The sequence below is a fragment of the Drosophila mojavensis genome, unplaced genomic scaffold (assembly GCF_018153725.1).
Source record: "Drosophila mojavensis isolate 15081-1352.22 unplaced genomic scaffold, ASM1815372v1 contig_81, whole genome shotgun sequence".
NCBI classification, from domain to species: domain Eukaryota; kingdom Metazoa; phylum Arthropoda; class Insecta; order Diptera; family Drosophilidae; genus Drosophila; species Drosophila mojavensis.
Genome location: NW_025318907.1, coordinates 4410762 through 4434137, shown reverse-complemented (window position 1 = coordinate 4434137; position 23376 = coordinate 4410762).

Below are 23376 nucleotides of genomic sequence, written 5' to 3'. Positions count from 1 at the left end.
TATAAGTCATAAAATATTCAAAAAAGTATAATTTAAAAATATTTTAAATACATTTTTAACTTTATAAATAAAATATATTTAATAATTCTTTACAAAGTAATTAAAGAAATATGAAATTATTGAAGTAAAATATTATTTAGAAATTAATCAAATGAAATATACACTTAAAAATTCTTATAATAAAACTTATATATAATTGATTAAATTTTTTTTAAATATACATGCTTTTACTTATATTTTCTACAATTCATAAATATGTTTTGACGTTTTCTATTTAATTTGGACTGCACTAAAATTCTACATATATATTTCAAACATATGCTACAACGTATTTTGAGAACATCAGGGTTACTTCAGTTCAACAACAACTGTTCCATTGCATATTAGACCTTGTTCGATGGTGTAATAGGCGCGCGTGTGGCCCCGTCACGTAGTCTGCTCAAAACTTAAGCCTCGAAAAGGCAGCTGGGCTGTCCAGCACAGCAGCAGCAACAACAACAATTAAATGTTGAAAGGGTTTGCTCATATTATTCAATAGATATGTGTGAGTGTGTGTGTATGTGTGCATAGAATGTTTCGCAGTAATCTAACAGAAAACCACAAGTGAACCACAAGCGGGCAACGGCTTGGACCGGACCGAAAATCCTCGACTCGGAATGCTAGCGGCGAGCGTTGCGAATGCTCAATGCATATTCCTCTGCTATAGCCCAAGTAAAATGAAAAAGAAAAAAAAGAAATAAAATAGAAAACAAATGCTAGAAGTGGCTGCTGTTGCTGCACGTGATGATTGCATCATTGTGTCAGCTTAGTACGTGCCCCACAACGTTCGCTTGTCACATAAAAAATGACACAAAATTCTCGGCATTTGCTGCATTATAAACTTTTGCATGCTGTCGACAGATGTTTGCTTGGCAAAAAATAAGAAAGAAAACCAAAATAATAATAATATGGGAAACAGAGAAAAAAGGAAAAAGCCTGTGTATTATGCCACAAATTTTTGTTTACCGAAACTGATGGCTGGCTCTCGTGTAGCTGGAGCCGTGCCACAAGCCAAGCACTTGACACTTGCGCTCTGGGATTGGGGTCTGTGCTGGAAATCAAGTCAAGATCAAAAGCCTTTATTTTCGAGTGCGATTAGCCAATGTGTGGCTAGAGATTAGGCTTAGGAATGAGAAGAGAGACTCCAACTGAGCTTGGGCATAAAATATATATTTTAATGAAGATGTGAATGTGTCCTCTATGGTCACTAATGCCAGCTATACTTTTATAGTACTTGAGGGTGAGAAAAGAGAGCTCCAGAAAGTTCTCTCTTATTATATATACATCGAATCCTACATGATTCAAATGACTTTTAGCAACGAGAGTATTAATAATTGACTTCTTAGAGATGAAAACAAATACATTTATTAAATAATTTAATTCTTAAAAAATTTATAATATAATTATAAGTGTGAATGATATAAAAATATAATAATTCTTAGTAATTTATATATGAAATAATAAATACAAAAATATGTTTAAATTCTTTATATATGTAAATATATTTACTAAATTTAATTTTATTATTTATATAATTTACCAAACTTCTTATTTACTAAAAAAAAGAATATACAAAAATATGGTTAAATTTCTTAATATATACATACATATTTACTAAACTTTATTTGATTATTTATTTAATTTACTAAAATTCTTATTTACTAAAATTGACTTAATTTTTAGTGTGAATAATATTTTATTTAAGTTATGTAGATAATAAATAAAATTTTAAATCAAGTATAAACTCATAAATTGTACATATATACCTATGGCATGTATAAATATCCATAATATTTTAATTAATTATATATCTAATGTCACTTTAAATTCTTTCATTAACAATTCTTAACTGCTGTCTTCGACTGACTTACATATTCTTCAATGGAGCAGAGATGTCGCCCTGCTGTCTAGGGCCGCATTTTCGACCATGAGTCACATCAAAGGCCAGCCAGAGTTTGCTTCTGAATGGCCATTGGGCAGCTGCCTAAATACAATTCAATGCTGACCGATATCCGCTTCATTGTTATGCTAAATCCGACGTAATAAAAAAATTTAAAGTAATATTAAATACGCATAATAAAAAAACGGAAAAAAAATCAACAACAATATAAAAGAAGACCAAAGCAAAGTGTTGGCCATAAACCAGGCAACTTTCGCCCTGGGTTTGGAGCACAAAGGCTGCGCTTTATGCTACCAAGTGCACTGCTGTTGTGCACAACAAAAGCTGGAGCAAGAAGAAGAGCAAGAGCAAGTAGAAGACGAAGGCTAAGATGGAGAAAAAGAGGAGCAGTTTTTCGTTTTTCTGCTTTCATAATTTATGGCAAATGCGCGCATTAAACTTCATTAGATCGAAATTTAAGAGCGAAGCGTTACGTTGATGCGGCTATTAAAATGGGAACACAAAAGTCAAACGCGGCATCGTTTAAAGGCTGCTCTTTTGTAGTTGCTGTTGTCGTTGTTGTAGATGCCACATACAAGTAAATGCAAACGGGTATGATAGGCCACAGTCAAAGGAATATAACGAATTTTTACATTTTTATCTAAGCGAGTTGGAAGTCTGTATATTAAAGAGAATAGTCAGTTGGCAGATATGAAAGAGCTCATATACGATATATTTCTTATAATATTATGCTATATTATATTATGGTTTTTATCTTAAGTGAATATCACAATTATAATAATATATTTTAGCTAACCTTTATGTTTTTCATGCGCAAATCTCTACACAAACCTTTTTCTTATTGATCTCAGCACGCTCTGCACAGGGTATCTACCATTCCATCAATATGTGCTGTTCACATTTTTGTTACTTTTCTTTCTGTTTGCAATTAGTTGGGCAGAAGTTCAATGACAGCCAACCGCATGATAGAAGCAGAAAAAAGAAAACATGTATAAAACTGGACTACATGTTCATTGAGGCTGGAGAACTGGGAAACTGCAGCCGCCAATACGAGGAATTATCACATAAATTTATTTTTAAAAGAAATGCCCAAAGAAATGCACCACCAACTGCGTCTTTGTTGGCGGTTGCATTTGTCAAGCGGCGGCACACAGCGTGCGATGGGCCCCAGCCCCAGCCCCAAACCCCATACCCCAACTCGAACTGCAGATCGGCATCGTCTCTCAAATATTTTGGTAGTTGATGTGCAACACCCACCCAAAGAGAGAAGATCTCTTCAACTTCAACTTCGCCCTCTCTTTCACTCTCCCTGGGATTTCTCAGCCATGTGTAAACATTTGCCGCCAAAGTCGAAACTAATTTTGGCTGCTGTTGCGGTGGCTGCTGCTGCGTGGGCCTTGAGGCAAGTGCAAGCGCGATGATGACAATGATAATGATCATGATGATCAACTAGTTGACGATGAGTGTGATATGTGTTGATTGTAAGCGCTCTTCACGCGCGTCTCCTCATAGCTGTTGACTCTTGGCTGTTGGCTGTTGGCGCTGAAAGTGTCATAAATTTCAATGCCATATGCAAAGTGCAACAGCTTCAGATCTACTCAAGCTGGAGAGCTGGCAACACTTGCTGCCTGCCTGCCACATTTCTTACACAATTCTTCACGCTTTACGAAACACGCGCGCTCTCAGCATTAGTCGACCTTGACGACGGCGCATCGTAAAATTCAATTGACTAGAAACAGTTTTTCCACATTTCATTTCAGTTGGGAAAAGTTGTGAGCCTCGTTTCGGACACCTCCTGGGCAGCGTGTGTCGCGACGCGCTTAATGAGTGGCCCGGTCCAGGCCCGGCCGGACCAGAGCCGACCGGGCATAGGGCTTAGTCAATTTGTCATGCCTCTGGCGATTGCTGACGTTTTGACTTAGCCGGAACTGCAGTCCGGGCGAGGACTACGGCCGAAAGGCCATTGAAAAGCCATAAATCAGGCAATGGCGCGTGCCCTTTTACTACAACGACATAGGTAGGAATACCTGTTGCAACCAGAGTGTAACAAGTGTAAAACTTAGTATTAGCCATTTGCAAAAATTCTGAATATCCCAAAAAAGAGTGGGGGGGAGCAAAAAGAATGAAATGGAAAGAAGCCAGAACACAAATCAAGTGTGGCCAACCTTGGGAGCTGTGAGAGCCATCGGGTTCAGCGCGTAAATTGTGGCAGACACTTAAGAACCGAGACAAGATTAAATGTTGAATTACGTTAAGGCCAACTGAGATAAGGCAAGTGCAGCCAGCCAGCTAGCCAGACAGAGCCTGGTCCATAATATATATACGCGACTCTCGCTGCTCGGTTCTCCAGTTCCAGGCGAGCGACGAGCGACCGCGCTCCGTGTTCGGGGCCAAGGTGATAATGATAAGGAAATGAAATCGAGTTAAGTTTCGCGACCAACGCAATCTCCAAATGAGAATGCGAAATGAGAATGAGAATGCGAATGCGAATGAGTGCACTATCTGAGCGCGTATAAAGTATGGTAACTGATGCGTAACATAAATTATCAATGCACAGTGGGCTCACACAGTGGGATGTACGCATATATGATATGATATGATGGTACAATAAAGTAGAGATGTAGAAGTAGAGAAAGAGAGAACCCATATCTAATAAATTGCTGTACATCAATTTCCAAGTTTTCTTACATTTTTAATGGTATTTTATTTAAATAAATTTGCATGTTATATATCTGTATATATTTTAGTAAAAAACATTATAAAATTAATAAACAAATATACTTTCAAATAAATAAGTAATTATATATTCATTCAAAATTTTTATTATTTTATTTAATATATAATTTGTACTATATTATAGTTTATACATCTCAATAGGTGTTTTTATAAATTATATATTATTTATATAAGAAAAACTTAAGGCTATATAATTGTTGGCAGTTCAATCGTATTACAAGTAAAAATGAGAAACTATTAGATAATATAATTTAAAGTTACACAAAATTAAAGTAATAATTTATGTTTATAATAACAATTAATATTTAATATATTATAACTTTTTTAATACATATATTTGTTTATTTATATAATTGTGTACCAATTTTACAGTTCACTGTTAATTTATAAAGAAGTTGAATATACTGGGGAATATATTTAAAGTTGAATAATCAGTTCACAAAATTATATTAAATTACTTTCATTTACCATGTAGTATTTATTATTATATATGTATTTTTAAATCAACCATAAAGAGATTCATTACGAATTTTATTTGGCTAAATATATCAACTGAGAACCACTGTGCAACAGTATTGTTAACAATCCTTTCCTTGATTGTCTCTATAGAGATACACTTAAGTGTTATGTGTATGGATATGTGTGTCCGAGTGTGTGTGTGTGTGAAACATGCCCATTGGCTTAGGCCGTTTGTGTTAGCAAGCTTGACCCTCTCGCAACAGCCCGATAAGCGTAATTGATTTTTGCAATTATTTTTAGCATAGCTCAAAAAATACTTTGAAAATGTGTCAAATGGCAGCGCTGCCAACGCCAACGACCTCATAATTTTTATGATTAGTGGGCAATGCTTGTTAGTGGGCAGCACAACAGCGCAACAGCGCCGTGAGTCGAAAGCTGAGAGTCGCGGGTCGCCTCATCTCCTCAGCCTCATCAGCAGCGGCGCATCAGCAACACGTACGCACACTTCTCACACAAGCCCCTGCGCAAGGGGCGGGGGAGCGGGGCGAAGGCAAAAGGCAAAAAGGACCGCCACGCCGACGTTCCGTGATAAATTGCAATGATAGCAAAAGTACTTGGCTCTCTGCTGTTGCTGTTGCTGTTGTTGTTGCTGTTGCTCTTGCCGAAACAGAATAAAACGAAACATTTTGGCAGACGTGTCCACCAGGCAGCAGCAACGGCAACAGCAGCAGCAAAAATTAACCGCCGGCAGCAGCAAATGAGGCGGGAGGAGGCGAAAGGCGTGGGGTGCGGGGCGCTTCGTGTTGCATGTAAGCCAGTCCGTCAGAGCCGAAAGATGATATATCCAAAAAAATTCCATATAATGACTGTCGAGTAACAGCAACAACAACTGTTGCTGGTCAGCAGCAATAACGGCAAGTAAGCAACGCGCATTAGAACTGACAACAACAACAACAGCAAAGGCAGCAACGGCAGCGGCAGCAGCAGCACTGCAAAAGAGCAACAGAAATTGTGTATATAGCTAAGAAAATAGCCAACTAGCCCAGACATGGGAACTATTTTCACGCTCAGTTGCAATCTGTCAATGCCGTTCGCCACACAGCAACACTAACAGCAACAGCAACAGCAACAACAACAGCAACAGCAAAGCGCACGACACCTTTTTGTGGCCTGTTGCGCAGAGAGTTAGAATAGTTGCTGTAACGCCCCGGCACGCTGGCCAGGCAATCAGCCAGACACTGAGAGCCACACAGAGTCAGGCTCAGGCTCAGGCTCAGGCAACGGACAGAGTCGCGATGCGCTGATATATCAAAGCCGAACCATCATCATCTTATTAAAGAGTGCCAACTTAATTTGCTTGGCCATGTAGCTAGACAAGTTGTTGCCAGAGTGTTGCTGTTGTTGTTGCTGTTGCTGTTGCTGTTGCCATTGCCGTTGCCTTAGCTGTTGCTGTTGCTGTTTTGCTGCTTTGCTGTTGCCGGTGGTGGTGTCGGTGCTGGTGCTCGTCTAGGTGTTGCTGAGGGGCGTTACTTCGTACAGTTAGAAACGAGAAAAACGGGCCATGATTTTAACAGCGAATATTCGATGTGCTTACAAGCAAAGAGAAGAATTAAAAATATTAATATATGCATATATAAAAAAAGAAAATCATATAATATTTTTTTCCCGATTAAAAATGTCTTATAATGTATTATAAATATTATATAAAATGTATTTTAAATTTGAGCAAAATTTATTATTTATAATTATTTTAATTGCATAAAAATATTGGTTACTAAAATATGTATAATTACGAAATTTGTTTTTAATATCTAAAAATTTAATATTCTACTGTAGTATAAAATATAAATAGGTCTTCAATTTATTTGCAATTTGTTTATTAATAATTAAATGTTCAAAATATAAGATATGCTGATATTAGAAATCAAGATACCAATTTTTTATATTTATATATATATTTTATTATTATTTATAAGTTTGTTATTATTATTTATTATTTTATAAAATATTTCTTATCTTTTTATCTTTATTAACCAAATTAGAAATTATTTTTAGGAATATACAGGAATTACCTTAACCAGAAATCCTAGCTAATGTGCTCTCAGCCGGAATACTCTTAAATATTTTCAAATTTCATAACTAGAATTCTGTCAGTAGGTGCGTGCGCTCAAGGCTTTCCAACAATAACAAAAAGAAATGCGCAAGTAATTCGAAAGGGCTATATCCGACTGGGTAATACTCTGTCGGAGTTAAAAATATATTCACTTTGCCCGTTGTGGCCCAAGCTCTTAAAACAGCTCGTCAAGGCACGTTTTAAAGCTAATATAACCCTCTGGCTGTTGCAAGGGCGGGCAGCGGATAACCGTTTACACAACCGCTGAACTTGAGCTTCGGTCCAGCCAGCCAGAGTTTCGGCATGGATTTGGTGTCCGCTCAACACCTTTTGGGCTGCCGTTAGCTGGACGCTATAATTAATAGATTATCATCGACAACATTTTAAATTCGCATTACATTTTCTTTTTTGCCCGCCACAGCGAAATTTTCTACACAAAATTTTTCTTCACTCGCTTCTAATGCTAAGCGAAAAATATTCTTTTGACTGCTGCTTCGCTTTGGTCACATACGCGGAAGTGATTTTTCCACTTCAATGACGTAGTCAACACGGCATTGCTGTTGTTGTTTTTGTTGTTGTTGTTGTGCAACAAGTTGCAGTTTATGTATTGGGGGTGTGTGTTGTTCGCTCACGTGCTTCAAGCGGCTCGGAAAGCAACAATAACAAAGAATGGAAAGAAAATCGTAAAATTAAACTTGGTTGCAGATATTTACCGCATTTTTGCTTTTTGCTTTTTCTTTGCAGTTGTTCTTGTTGGCATTGTTGTTGTTGTTGTTGCTTATAGACAAGATCAGTGCTGGAGTTGTTGCTGTTGCTCGTTAGTTAGTCAGTGGGTCTCGATTACAAGAATACAACAAACAAGCAACAAGTAATAAAACTATTTTTTTTTTAGCCATTTGGGAAAAAGTAGTTATGATGTTACATGTTATATAAATAATAATAATAATGAAAGTTATTTTATAAATAATATTGGTAAATTTAAATTAAATTTCATAAAAAATGATAAATGAATACTCGCACTGAATACCCAATACTAGATTATTATTATCTTATATTTAGTCAATTTATTCCATATATTTTTATGTTTTTTTTATATACATATTTTATTCGTAATTATCACATTACATTTTATTATTATTTTAATATAACTTCCAAGGTCTGTACCCTGCCCTGCTCAGAGAATTTTAGCTGCATTTACATTTACCAATATTCCTCTTTATATACAGATTTTAAAATCAGTCAGTCATACGCAATTAAATGTATATGATCACTTCATTATCCTTTTGTTAAGCTGCAAGCACCTGTCAGAAGAGTAATAGAGTCAAAGGTGACGAAGCTTTGCGCACGAGTTGAGCTGTGCTGTCAGCAGAAATATTTGCACAAGAAATTAACGTGATTGGGCTCATTAAGCACATGCGCCTTATTTACACAAAGCTCATAAAAACGTCTCGTATTTAATAAGCAAATATTAACACCTTGCAAAAACGTAAAACGAAAAACGAAACGAAAATGAGGAGTAGTTCAATATACGACGAGTCGTGCGAGCAAAGAGTTGACCGAGTGGCATCTGCGTGGCAATCAGCAAAGAAAACAGTGACTGATGCGTCGCCTGATGACGCTTGCTGATGAGTTGGGTAAATATAATTTTTCAAGATCAATGTTTATTTGTATAGATGGCAAGAAGAGGAAACAGAATGCATTATTGGCAGCAGCCAAACCAAGCCTCACAAAACGAAACAAACAAACAAACAATGGTCCAAGCTCTGGACACGCAATTGCAATTAATGGGAAGTAACCAAAAACCAATGTATGCAGCGAGACGCCGTCAAGTGTACAGTAGAAGGCGCACACACACACAACACACACACACACACATGAGCTCTACAGTGCCACAATGTCTTATCCAGAGTCTCAGTCACAGTCTCTGACTCCGGCTCTGACTCGAGTTGTTGTGATGAAGTTTTTCATTTGAAGTGCTTTGGCAACTTGACAACGCAGCAGCCAGAAAAAATTAAGACGTCAAGCGTCGTCAATTGCTGACCAAAAAGGTCTCGAAAAACGGAAGAATGTCTACAAAATATAAACAAGCATTGATGATGACTGAGTAGGTTTTTTCATTTATTTTTTATTTATTATATTTTTGACTATGCGAGCCAACGGTCAACGGACAGTCTGTCACGAAACGCTCCACAACACGGCCAAGTTCAATGGCCAAGGATATGCCACAGACAATAACAATTGCGTGCCACATGCATCACCAGCAGCAGCAGCAGCAGCAGCAGCAACAGCAGGCAACAATATGAGATGTCGATTAGGTGGCTGCTACTGGTGTTTATTCGTCTCCCTCTCCCTCTCTCGGGCTCATAAAAACGCTAAGTGCATATTGGCAAAAATAATGATGACATTTGCCCAACTAGACCAGACAGTCAGGCAATTCACAACAACAACCAAAATGGCAACAGAAACAGAAACAGCAAAAAGAGTAAGACATTTAACAAATTAAGATGCAAACATTGCGGAGATAGGCAAACACTAGCAGGCATGGGGAAATTCATTTAAACTGTAATCACGCTCATGTTAACACTGTTCCACAAAAATGGGCAGCTATTGAAATGATTTCCGCATCATAACTGAAGCATGAACTAAAACTATAAAGTTTATAGAATTCGAAAGAAAAATAAAGTTTATTGAATAAAAAAATGAATATATTAAAAAAAAAATAATAATAATAAATAAAAACAATAATGATCAAGTCTAACGCTATATTAAAAATGAAAAATATATTTAAAAAATAAAATAAAATGTAATTTAAAAATTATTTACACTATATATTATTATAAATTGTATGTGAAGTCTAAAAGTAAATTATAAATGAAAAATAAATTATAAAAAAATAAATAAATTTTAATTTAATAATTATCTATTTATATTGTAATTTATTTTAAATTTATTAATTTTTTTATCTTTATATTTTAATGATCCACATTTTAGTATTACAATTATTTAGAGTTTGCTAGACGCTGACCAAGCAAGATAAATACTATTTGTATTAACAAAACTTCAGCTATTATTTAAGATATCGATAACATTTAGCAGCTAAAATACTTAATCAGATTTGCCATTAGGTAATGACTCAGCTTACGTCTGCAAATATGTGGAAGTGATTTTTAAAATTTACTAAAATTGTGGCTCAGTTGATTGTCGAATTGTGTTTTGAAGTCGAGAGTCATCATGGCGATTTGTGGGACAGTTGCGGAGCTTGAAGTCTCTACTGTTGTGGCTTTTAAGTTTACAACAAATTAAGTTTTTTTAAAGGTCTATAAAGTGTATTGGCCCATATTAAAAAAGATATAGAAAATATGATCTTTCATCAGATTAAGCCTCACATTAATCTGATTTATTCAAAATGTGCTCGCTGTCAACTCGAGCAATTGAATGATAAATCAATTGCATGAATACATTTTAGCCAGAAATTTACTTTAAAATAGCAACAAGAAACAACTTTAAACCTCAATATGCGAAGAAGTATTTGCTTCAATGCTTTTACTAAGTCTGTCATATATTAAAAATAATTCCGAATTATTCCCATTAAATAAAGCTCGAACAATATTCTAAATCTGTATAGAATGCTTCTATGAGTCTAACAGGAGTTAGACTTTTACATATGTAGTTTGAAGGCAGTTTTGCTCTAACTTTGTTTACTTTGTTGTGCAGTGTAATTGGCAGCACCTTATGTCACATTACCACAAGCGATGACAATGCTGTTTGCTGAGAATTGGGTCATTCAGTGTGCACGTCAACAAGTTGCATGCTGTAAGTAGTTGTGCTCTGCCATGTCCGACATGTTGCACGGCCAGCAGGCGGGGCCAGGGGCAGGGGCAGGGGGCATGGGGCGCTGTACTGACTGCGACAACTACCAAAACGAAACTAAGCTGCATCTTAATGACAGCGAACAACAATTGCAATTGTCTCATTAGCGTGACACACAAAACACACTCAACTCGGGCTGGCACGCCCACGCGTGTGGCAGGAGCTTAGAAGCTATTGTTTTTGAAACACATATTGCAAATGCTATTGCTGTTGCAGTCGTTGCTGCTGCTGTTGCTGTTCAGTTGCAGTTGGTAATTAATTTGCGTCGTCGTAATGATTTCTCTGCATTGTTTTCACACACAGAGCCCATTTGCATAATTGTTGCACATGGCTCGCTTGGTGGCTGCTGTTGCCTCACGTAGGTGTTGAAAACTGTGGCAAGTATTTGGATTGCAGTGCGGTGCGGCTATCTATGGCTAATTTTGCAATTGCCGCTCGTAACTAGCCGCGATTAATCAGCCAGCCGGCTAGCCAGTCATCTAGACCAGGCCAACGGCTGCCAATGGCATAAATGAATTACTCACATGAGCCGCGCCCGCAATTCGCAATCTAAACAAATGCAACTCAGGTAAAGCAGCTCGCAACTTCGCTTCCTCCGCCTCCTCCTCCTTCTCCCCTGCTCCATTCGGCTCATTTGTTTAGGCCAGCCATATTTCTTGCATTTCGCACTATAATTGATCATGTTTTTGGGCTTTCGGTCGGTATCTGCGCTATTTTGTGTGCTCATAAATTTTGCGCTTTTGCCCAACAGGAAATTATGCCTGGCCAAATGATTTTTCCCCCCATCTGGCCAGATTGCAGCAGTTTTTTGCATTATTTTTTTGCTATTGCTCAATACAATTGATTTCCAATGCATATTAAATCGAGCTTGCTATCTAAATTGGCATATCGGAATAAATAAATTGTATTTAAGTTAAGTCTATAATTGATTTTTATTTAGAGTATCTGTTGTATTGAATTATTGTTGTGATGATTGAATGAGAAGCTGTTCGCTGGGGATAAATTTTTAGATTTTATTTAATAGTTGTGGGAAGTGATTTTTTTAACCTAGAGCACTTTTATAAAATTTGATAAAAAAAAATAAATAAATAAAATTTAAATTTAAAAATTTAAATTAAACTTCTTAAAATTTGTAAAATAAATTGTAATAATTTATCATCATATTAAATCATATGAATCACATTAAATCACTCATCAAAATTAATGGAAATTAATATATTGAAAAAATAATAATAAATAAACAAATATAAATAAATTTAATAATAAATAAATTTAATCACCTGAAAAAAATCATAAACTCAAAACTCAAAAAATATTTAAAAATGTAAATGAATTAAAAATTACATGAAAAAAATTAATTTTATTTAATATAAAATAATATATTTGTTTATTTAGTGATGTAGCTATTGGATAAAAATTGCATTTTTAAATTTTTTAATATTAATATTAATTTGCTTCTCAATAACTTTAAATTTTAATCGTATTTTAGGGTATTTAAAAATTGTTTATCTATATTTTACTTTAAAATATCAACGTATGTATGTATTTATATATGTATATATTTTCATTCAAACTCATAAAAATTCTACATAACTAAGTTAATCTGTTATTAACTGTGAAATCAATAAATTTCCAACAAATCAAACGCCAATGCCGTTGGCTTTTAATTAACTCTTACAAACTGTGCGCATAGTATCTATATATCCACATATATATATTATTAATAAAAAAAGTTCTTTTTGGCTTTAGTCTCATTTCATTTGTATGTTGTTATTGATATTTTGTTAGCTTCGCTTTTTTGTTTCATTTTTTTTTTTTTTTGCATTTTCTACAACTTTTTTAGCTGCATATAAAAATTAATAATTTTGCACTTTTTATAGGTAGTTGCAACTGTCAGTCGATTCATAAAGTTTTGTGTGGCGTGTAAATAAATTTAATTTAGTTTCATTGAGTGCCATAAAGTGAATGCAAATAATTTCAGCGCTTTGACTCATTAACGCAACGGGGAGCATTCATTAACATTTGCTCAGTGTGAATTATGAAAAGCTTAATACATTTTTAACGCTTTGTTCAGTCGTAGTTTCGTTGGTTTTTTTTTTTTTTTTTTTTTGGTTTCCATCAAAACGTGCTAAAGGTGTGGTCCGCATCTCTTACCTGACTGCCATAATAAAAATAGTAAAAAAAGAAACACAAATTTGACTTTAATTTAGATTTAAATACTTTTTTGTATTCATATTGAAATGTGATTAAAGCAGCAGCCGCTGCATGGCCACAACGTGACCTAATTTTTCAAAAGGCCAGGCGGGGTCTGATGTAATTTGAATTATTTAAAAATTGCATTGAACCAGGAAAGACTTTGATAAATTGAGTATGATCTATATCAGCATTTGTTATATTTGTTAATATTTGTGAATTATTATTAGAATTTACCAAATTTTTGTGTTAATATATGCATAATCTACAAGTATCTCAAAGCTTTTCTAAAAATGCTAAAAATGTGGACTTAAATTTATTTTTAAGCAAGTATAAGTATATATATTCAAATACATTTATATTCAATACCAGAAACATTTTGCTATGCGTTGCACCTTTAGTTTTTCGTCGGTTTAATCGCATTAGGAAATTGGCAGTGCGCAGTCAAAAATTGTATAGGAATTTCAATGATTGTTGAGGTTTTTCTTAAACACATCTTTTTTTTTTTTTTGTGCACTCTTTAGACACACATTTTGCAGATGCGAATGCCGAGACATAAGCAATTTTCACACTTGAAATTTCCCAATACGCACAGCGCTGTGGTGTGCCTGCCTGTGTGTGTGTGTGTGTGTGCCCCAAAAGGATTTTCACGCTCTACGTTTGTCCTGCTGGCATTTCGTTCCAGCCCAAGCGAGGGTGACACGCATTGCAAATTGGATTTGGCCGAAACCGAGACGCTGCTTGCAGTTTGGTCTGTTGGCCAACTGGCAGCGAGCATAATTTTTTGGCATCGGCAGCTGGTGTTGGACCAGAAAAACATTTGCCAAATGCCTCGCTGTGGGCTAGCCAAAGCTGTTAGACAGACAGGCAGACATTCAGACAGACGGACAGATGAAAATAAAATTGTAGCCAAAGCCTAGTTACAAATTAAGCAACACTTTCATACCGAATTGCTGCGAGCTGATTTTGTTGTTTTAGTTTTGGTTTACTTATTTTTTATGCCCAACTAATGAACTTTTATTTGATGGCCCTATGTAGGCCCGAGATTTACGCGATTTTAATGGCAGTCGCCGCTGAGATTTTCATGCTGCGCTTTTGCTTAATACTTAACCTGATTTTACTTTTTTAATTAAACACAGAGCCAACGAGCCACAACAAATGTCGAACACCCAGCTCACAAATCGCGTTTAATTCGAGCTCGTAAAAAGAGACCAAAAAAAAGCAAGCCGGCTGCTTGGTGGGGCGTCAAAGGAAAGTTAAAGTTGAAATGTTGATGCCCCACTCTCACTCTCTCTATCTCGTTCTGTCTCTCTCCCTCTCTGCCTTTGTTCGCACTCTTTTATCTATGACTCCGACTATATTAGGTCCCACTGATAATGTTAATGATGGCTTTAAAACTTCATTTTATGCAGCTACAAAGTTGTGGCCCTGCTGTCATCTGGCTGCAATTGCTGTGGTGTGCGTCCATCATAAAAATCGAATTTGATTTTAATTTTTATTACAAGTTTTACTTTCGTGAATGAATTGCGGTGCGTGTTGCCCCAAACACCAAAGCCTGGTAACACCCATCGAGCCTATCTGCTGCCCAATGCGATAAGATGCGAGCAACAAGCGAAAGCACTTTGTTGGGGGTTGCCTCTCGATTTGATTTACGATATCGGCATAAAACGGGCGCGGAGGAGCTCCCAAACATGGTCTTTATTTAAGTGTGAAAGAAGTTAACTCAAAAGGGCTTAATAGAGTTGAGATACTGAGATATGCTTGTATAGAATTGATGTAGGAGGATGTATATTATATATATTTTTATTTTATTTATTTTTTTTATTGTTATAAGAAATAAAGTTTTAGTTTCGTTTTTTATTTTTATATATATATTTTGAATAACTTCTTTCGAATATATTTTAGAAATCATTATGTATGAATTATTTACGTTTTATTATTTTCTTCCCTTCACATAGAATCTACCTATATTTACTAATTATTGATTAGAGTTTATATAAAATTAAAACTAACTGGAGAATTAATCACTCGAAACTTGTGCATTCGGCTCTTTGAAGATTTGATGCGCTCAGCAGCTTGAAATTTCTCTTTTCATAAGTTTTCTTCGCTGAAAAACTATATTTAATATTTATTGTATCATTCAGCTGACCTCTTATCCTATAATTTTTATTCTCTGCCTTTGGCTGCCTTTCCAAAAATGTCTTCACATGTGCAGCAACTTTGCCATTTTCTCTCAATCAATAACAATTTTTCTACGTGATATGTAAATCAATAGGCCAACAATTAAACTATGTTATTTAAAGCCTTTAATTAAAGATTAGTAAATGATTGGGGCTGACTTGGCAAAAAAGTGGTGAAGCCTCCGACAAGGTCTTATAGTTTTCAAGCTCTTCAACAAACTCCCGAATGCTATCAACAATCTTCATTTGTACTTACCAACAGTGGTCGATACTAATCACATCCCTCGCTTATACCAACACATTTAATGCTTTATTTCGCTTTGCAGTTTTAAAAATGAAATTCCATAAATTTTTATAATATACTGGCTTTTTAAAAGCAATCTTCCAATACTTTGTAACTTCATATGGTACTTTCCAACACTTTGTCCATTTTTAAAATTATTTATTCCAACACTAATCTCTATATGCTGCCGCCTGCAGCCCAGTCATGACTCCTACTCAGCACAAAAATTGTTTTGCCAAACACTGAGAGTCATTTTCCCCTTTGGGGAATCGAGGGCGAGCCGTGCCCCTAGATATGGCCCATTGACAGCAGGTTAATGTGTTGTAATCTTAAAGCTAAGCGTTTCGTTTCGACTTGGAAAAAAAAAAAAAAAAAAAAAATGAATTTCAACTGTCTGTCAATATTGTGCCCAATTGTCAGTGACAGTTTAGTGGACAGAGTTCTGTTGGTTGTTGCTGTTGCTGTTGCTCTTACTGTTGCTGTTGTTGGTAACGGAGATACAGAGATAGGAAAGTCGTTGATACCGCAGACAGTTGACATTTGAGTATTTTCGAGGTGCATGCCAGACAAAAGCTGATTGCATTTGAGGTGTGTGTGTGCCTGTCTGTCTGTCTGTCTGTCTGTCGGCTCTTTAATGAGTGATTAGTGGAGCACTTTTCGGATTGGGGACCTCACACAGCTGTCGAGCAACTGCTTTTGTTTGTTTTGCCAACTGGGCTTCCATTTATCAAGGCGCCTTAACAATTCATCAATTGTGTGTGCTGAAACTCGCCGCCCACGCTCGCAGCAAGTTGAGCAAAGTATTCGCCTGCAACATGTGCGGCTGATTGGGCGGCTCGCTATATATAAAAATATATGTGATATGTATATATATCGCGAGCTGCTCGTTAGCTGGCCGTTCATTTTTCATAATTTCCGCACAGCGGAAAAACCAAATAGAACATAACAGACGACTTCCGCTGAGAGTCCAGAGAGAGAGCCAGTCCATTGCCAATGCCAGAAGTCAACTTAATTAATTTTGTGCGCCAGCAGCAGACGCAGCCGGATCGCCTTCGCCTTCGACTTCGACTTCGACTTGGACTTCGATTTGAGCTGCTGCTGCAGTGATTTTGATTTAAGCCAGGCGAAGGCCAGCGGGCGGCTACCAGGTCTAGCGACGAGGCCTCCCAAACAGGAAGTGCGCGCATCGAGGCTGTTCTTTATCGGCTTATTGGCGCTGCAGGAGCCAGCAGCGGCGGCAGGTGTTGCTGTTATCTGCGATTAAATGGCATACGCCAAATCATGGCCAAAAGCGTTCGCTGATGCACATTAAATTGCGCCGTCGAGTGGGTGAAGCCCCAGCTGAAACCCGAGCACCGCAATTCCCATTTCGATTGTTGTGCCAGTTGCAGTTGGAGCATGGCAACTACTGTGTGCATAGCTAAGCAGCGGGAACTGCTCCTTCGCAAGTGAATTATGCATTTAATCATAGACCAACCTGTGCCCACAGCTGAAGATAAGCCAGCACGATGAAGTATTTTAATTCTGACTACAGCCAGTTCAGTAGTATAGTTGATATGGAATTGCTGCATTTGCCCTGGATTTAAATAATGGAGAATTGAGTGTATCACGTGCCCCTCTTTTATTTGTAATCTGATAAAAGGCTGTCAGACAAGAATTCCTCACTTATGATAGATTGATATAGGTATATACATACATATTACTGAGCTACCTCTAGTCAGCATTGAAATACTCTCCAATCGATTCTATTCAGTATGGCGTCAAATTTAATGCAATATATTATCTGGAATGTGTTCTGGAGTCCTAGACCATGGATGATTCAATAGGATACGGCAGCCAATCACAAAGTGCAAGTAAGACTGATTGAACTGAGTTATTTCACTATTTTTTTTTTTTTAGTATGTAAGCACTTCTACTAAAAATAAATTATAGTATATAAATAAATAAAAAATATATAAATAAATAAAAATATTAGAAAATATTAAATTATATAAATAATAGAGTCTCTAAATTAATTTATTTTGCAATCAATTAAATTATTAAAAAGAAAACTTTTATTGAAAATAAAATATAATAAAATCTCTACATGAATTGAATAAATATATTAAAAGAGAAAGATACAAAATAAATTATAATACCATCTATACAATAATAATATTATTTTTTTTTTTTACATATAAAAAAGTGAACTTTAAATAATGGAAAAATTTTAAAATAACTTATCCACAATTAGAACAAAATCGAAATTTATGTTCAACTCAAATAGTCATTGTTTTAGACCAAGTAAATTAAAAACAGTTTCTTTATTTATAAAATTAAATATATTTCTCTTTATTTCCAATAATTGAACTAAGAATAAATTATAAAATTATTTCTTTAATATAAATTTGTACTTTTTCAAACTTAAATTAACGATTCGTATTTTATACATTCAGTAAGTGCAGAGCTGGCTGCTGGGATTACAGCTTGGGTCTGTCTTAATATGCGGAAGCTAGTTCGCCCACACAGTGTGTCATCTTCAGAGAGTGGGTGCCGCAGCGGCTAGCTGGACGATTGTCTGGTAGTCGCACACATTTTTGTAACGAATCGGCAATTAGTGATGCCTGGCGGCATTGATGAATGGCCGAGAGTCGAAGCGCTCGATCGATGATGTCGACCTACCGCAAAAAAAAAAAAAAAAAAAATCATTGCCAAAAAAGACAAACGCAAACAAAGGCCCGAAGACGTCGGCCGGAAGATGTAAGGCATGCGGCGTGTGAACCGTGTAACAAGTGTAGCAAATGCACGAGAGGACAAAAGGAAATGTGACACAAATTAGTGACGCCCCGAGCAGGACGTGGCTGGCTATGATGAACGGGCACTTTGGGTTACTCTCACTTTGCTTCTAGCTGTGCGCCGGCAGACCTCAGGGCGTCCTCTTCGGCATGTGTGTGTGTGTGCGTTTATGTGGGTGTCTTAGATGTGTGTGTGTGTGTCAATGTGTGACTTTATTTTGGTACACTATACCCTGTACTTTGATATGCGTAAAATTGGGTATAATCTGGGCATTTATTCACGTATGTCCAGCTAATAAGCCATTCGATTTTCAATTCATCTATGCTAAATTATGAAAATTGTCTGAATAAAAAATATTGCAAATGAATATCTACAGAGCTGAGACTTAGCTTAGGCATAATTTATATTTTTTATATACAAAAATTTATTTCTTTCAAATCTTTTCAATTGACCTTTACTGTATATGTTTGCTTACAGGGTATTCTCTGGTCGTTCTCAACTGGTGGCTGTGCTGTGACCTGTGATGCTGCCGCCTGCAGTGTCTTAGTTGATTGTGAAACACTTTCATCACTTCAGTGTCAGTCGAAATTCAAGAAAAGAAAAATGCATGTCAGTCACATGCGGCTCGTCGGTTCGCTCTGAAGACCTCAAGACCTGGCAAACGGTGGGCGTTTGTCTTTAATAGTCTCGTCGCGAACTGGAACTGGAACTGGCTTTTGAGCAGCCCACACACATAAGCGAGTAAAGTGACAGAAAACACCAACACTAACAACAACAACAACAACAGCAACGACCGACGACGAAAAATGCCTGTCATATGCTCTTTGAAGTGTTGTGTGTGATTCAAGTGAGGGAGACACGGCTGCCTACACCTGAGCGGCAATCAGCAGAGCCCACCCAACACCGGAGCGTGTCGCCAGTTAATTTCTATGCTAAACAAAAGAAAAACGAGAAAATGAAAAATCTCCAAAGAGTGTTCTTTGCTGTTGACACAACTTGAACTCGAACTCAATATCGAACTCAATAGCGAACTCAATATCGAACTTCAACTGTAGTTAACACACAATTTTTGGGGAGCAAGAGCGCTGTGCGATATGCAAACAATGCGCATTGACACAGATTTTCATTTTCATTAGCCGCTCTGACCGACTGCTGACCAACTTTCTGCCTTGTGCTCTGTGCACTAACTGATTAGAAGGTCCAACAGTAGCAGCAGCAACCTCAGCAGCAACAGCAGCAACAACAACAACAATGACAGCGTTGAGCGTTCGCAATCATAGACTGCCGTCTGTTTCAACGTTGATAAAAGAAAATCAGCTGGCAAAAACCACAATACAGCAACCAGCTGAATGACAGATTGCCACCCACTGCTCCAAGCAGCAATGCACTTGATTAGTAAACAACAACAACAACAACAACAACAACTATGATTACTACCACTGCAAATGCAACAACGCTGCGTGGGCATCCAAAATCTGGTTACTTGGCCTCTTCCTGCTCGTTCGCTACGCCTCGCCTGCTTGTTTCTGCATGCGTTTCATTATGTCAAACAGTCAATCATGCAAAACAGTTCAGCTTCAGCTGCAGCCACAGTGGCACAAAGTGCGTGCGTGCGTGCTACCATGTGTGTATATATGTGTGTGTAACCCATACAGTGGGGCAATATATCTTTAGTGATGGTCAAATTGGATTTAAAGGCTGGATATAAATGGACTGTAGAAAATATTTTAGAGTGTGGCTAGTTTTATTTAGATGTGATTTAAGAAAACAAAATTTTAATATTATTTTACACTTGGAATTGCTCTTATGTATGATAACGAAGCAATTTTATAAATTATATTAATATTCAGAATTTGAGCACTGGTATAGAATTTCGATAAGTTTGTTATTCTTTTATAAACTATTTTTTAAAAATATGAAAAAATTTATTAACTTTGTTCTCTTTTTGTTTGTTCCGACCAATCCAAAATTTAAATTTAAAAAACACAAATCTAATGATAACAAGTAAGAAGGCTCTAGTCGAGACTGCTCGACTAGGAGATACCCTGAACCCTCTAAGCTGATATTCTAATCATTCTGCACTTTTATGCACACATACATACACGTGCATCCACACGCTCGCATAAGCCTGCGCTCTACTAACTGCGCAGTAAGCAGCGACTGCGCTTGGGCTGCGCTGCAGTGTGGGCAACATTATGAGAATTTATCTGTTGAATAATTTCTTTTGTAGACATAAGATCATAATGAAACTTTCAGAGTGTAATCATATGATGAATATGTGTGTACATTCCAAAGCACAAGTCTCTAGTACTTGAAATGCGTTTTTTACAAATTTGGGGCGAAGGGGGCGTGGTATCCAAAATCTGTAAATTACAAAATCTTTGTATCGATTAACTTTATATACAACTTAAATTTGAACACTCCAGGTCTAAAAATGTTCAAATTAGGCTGAAAAAACCAAAATAAATTTTTCGATTATTCTCGATAAAAAAGTTATCGGACGATTTATCGAAAAAATAAAGCAAACTCGTACTGCGTATGGTACTCACGAGTATGCATGCCAAATTTCAGCTCTCTAGCTCTTATAACTTCTGAGATCGACGCACTCATACGGACGGACGGACGGACGGACGGACGGACGGACGGACGGACGGACGGACAGACGGACAGGGCTATATCGACTCAGCTCGTCGCGCTGATCAAGAATATATATACTTTGTGGGGTCTGCCACGCCTCCTTCTGCCCGTTACATACTTTTTCACAAAACCATTATACCCTGATTTCCCATTTTCAATGGGTTCAGGGTATAAAAATATGATATATAAAATAAAAATTAAAATAATTATTAGATTTAATTTCTGTGAATTTTAATAAAAATAAATTTATATTGTTTATTGAAATATTATTGTTAATAGTATTTTAATATATGTATATTAAGATATAAGTGTTTCGTGCAATATCATTTTAGAAAAGGCATATTTATGATGCAAGAGCCTCATATATAATAAAATAAATAACTAAAATAAATAATTTCAATAACAAAATCAAATTTAGACTTTTGCTATGATTTCGATAGAGCACTTGTGCTTTGTACCACTGTGCAGTGCTGGTGGCTGGTCTAGTCAGCCACGTTAGCGGCGGGGCGTCGAGTGCACATCATTTTAAGTGTATGCAAAGTCGATGCCGAAAATGCAATGTTTTCTGAGCTGCAGCGATTCCCAGGCAAGGACCGCACACAAACCCAACAGTCAGGGGCAAATGCCTAAAAAAAAAGGAGAGGAGCGAGAGGCAGGCAGACTCAGGCAGACTCAGGCTGAGCGCCTTAAAGCAACGACGGAAGGCTTCAAACAATTTTTGGCAATTGAGCGCAAACAATTGCGCAAAGTCGAACAATGTGAGCACAATGTGTGTGTGCAGGAGGAGCAGGAGCAGCAGGAGAAGCGACGAGCCCACCTAAGCGAGGGCTAAATTGTTGCTGGCAAAACACTTTAGGGATGCGCAAGTGCAGCCAAATGAGTTTCGAATGAAAGCAAATCGAGCGGCAAAGCAAGCAAAGATGTGGAATAGGATGTGCGATCAAAAGGCAGCGGCCAGAGCCTCTAAGTGACTCGAGAGCAGACCGAATGCTCAGGTGACAATGAGTGCAGAGTATAGGGCAAACGCTATGCGACAATCACAATGGCAATGACAATGACAATGACAACGACAACGACAACGACGTGTGCGACATTTTTCCCAAGATGCCGACACAGCATTATTGTCCAGGCGGCCGAAACCAAACAGTAGGAGCTGAGGGCAGTTGATGGGGAGTTTTGTGCCACACGCAAAGCCAAAAACGATGACGAGTTGACAAGTTTTTGTGTGGACGAACTTCGAAATCGTATTAAGGTGACACATAAGAGCCGCCGCCGCCTCTCTCTCTCTCTCTCTCTCTCTCTCTCTCTCTCTCTCGCACACACGCACTCTCTCTGTGTGTGGCTTGTAGCAATTAGAAGACATTAACATTTGGCCACATTGTTCTCGCATCGTTCAACCTTGGCAAATTAGTTAAGAAAGGTGGGAAGTTCCATCAGTCGGTGTGTTGCTGTATTTGTTTTTTGTTACATTTCTTTCTTTCGGCTTCTGTTTTATCTATTTTCTATCTGACACCCTTCTCCACGCTTCTCAATTTCGATTATGATGAGTTTGCGAATTTGTGCGGCACATTTGAAACGAGACTCTCCTCAGCTCGGCTTGCCTTCAATATTTTGACAGCCAGAACAATCGCATAGATATTGCAACGATTGAGCGCTGTTTAGTTCCCACGTTGCGGCTCAAGTGGCATCGCACAGAAGAAAGTGGGCAGTCGAAACGACTTGGGAGCATTTCGAGAAGTTTCAGAATACTTGAGTTAAGTTTGATAATTACTAGAGCTTTATGAAATAGCAGTTTAAATAGTTTAGCTTGAAATTAGTTTGCAGTTGGAATTTGAAAAGCTGAAACAAATTTTATTTTATTTCGAAATGTTAAAGTTTCCTTAAATAATAGAGTAATGCTACAAATAGATTAGGTAATAATCCAGACGATTATAGTGACTACACTTTACTGCTATTATAGGTACTCAACTAGACTACTATTTTGTTGACTGCAATTCACTACCTTTATTTTAGTGACTAATATTCACTACTGCTACTACTACTATTTGTGTGAAAGGTCTTAATTACTATTTTAGTAACTAAGATTCACTACTACTCCTACTATTTGAGTGACTGGGCTTTTCAACTATGATAGTGACTGAAATTCTTTACTGCTACTACTACTATTTAAGTGACTGAAATTTACTACTTT